The sequence below is a fragment of the Oncorhynchus nerka genome, linkage group LG18, assembly GCF_034236695.1.
Source record: "Oncorhynchus nerka isolate Pitt River linkage group LG18, Oner_Uvic_2.0, whole genome shotgun sequence".
NCBI lineage: Eukaryota > Metazoa > Chordata > Actinopteri > Salmoniformes > Salmonidae > Oncorhynchus > Oncorhynchus nerka.
In genome coordinates, this window is record NC_088413.1 from 25,316,363 (window position 1) to 25,317,318 (window position 956).

The window sequence follows — 956 nt, forward strand, 5'->3', positions numbered from 1 at the left end:
GACTGGCCTCTGTCTATTTTATGCAAATAAGGATCTTACAAATTCTTAGAAACAGACAGAGTGATTTTAAATGAATTGGTTAATGAACACATGTAGGAATTGTTCAATTCCTTTGATCATTACACTGAACAAAAATATAAACACAACATGTTGATCCCATGTTTCATGAGCTGAAATAAAATATTCCAAATGCTCCATATGCACAAAACACTTATTTTATTGATTAAACAGCATGATCATTACACAGGTGCACCTTGTGCTGCAGTCAATGTTACCCATTGAGTGTGTTTGGGATGATCTGGATCGACGTGTCAGCGTCGGATCAGCGTGTTCCAATATTCAGCAACTTCGCACAGCCATGGAAGAGGAGTGGGACAACATTCCACAGGCCAAAATCAACAGCCTGATCAACTCTATGCAAATGAGATGTGTGGCGCTGCATGAGGCAAATGTTGGTCACACCTGATATGGACTTTCTGATCCACACCCTTACCTTTTTTTTAAGCTATCTGTGACCAACCGATTCATATCTGTATTCCCAGTCATGTGATATCCATAGATTAGGGCCTAATGAATTTATTTCAATTGACTGATTTCCTTGTGTGAACTGAAACTCAGTAAAATCGTTGAAATTGTTGCATGTTGCATGTATTTTGCTGTGAAGGTGTGTTAGGCCTGTGTTCTGCAGACCAGGTGTAGAACCTTCTTCGGGATTTGTGTCCCTTCCACGGGACGGTTAAGCTAACGTAGGCTAATGCGATTAGCATGAGATTGTAAGTAACAAGAACATTTCCAAGGACATAGACATATCTGATATTGACAGAAAGCTTAAATTCTTGTTAATCTAACTGCACTGTCCAATTTACAGTAGCTATTACAGTGAAATAATACCATGCTAATGTTTGAGAAGAGTGCATCATTTTGAACTTGAAAAATTATTAATAAACATATTTTGG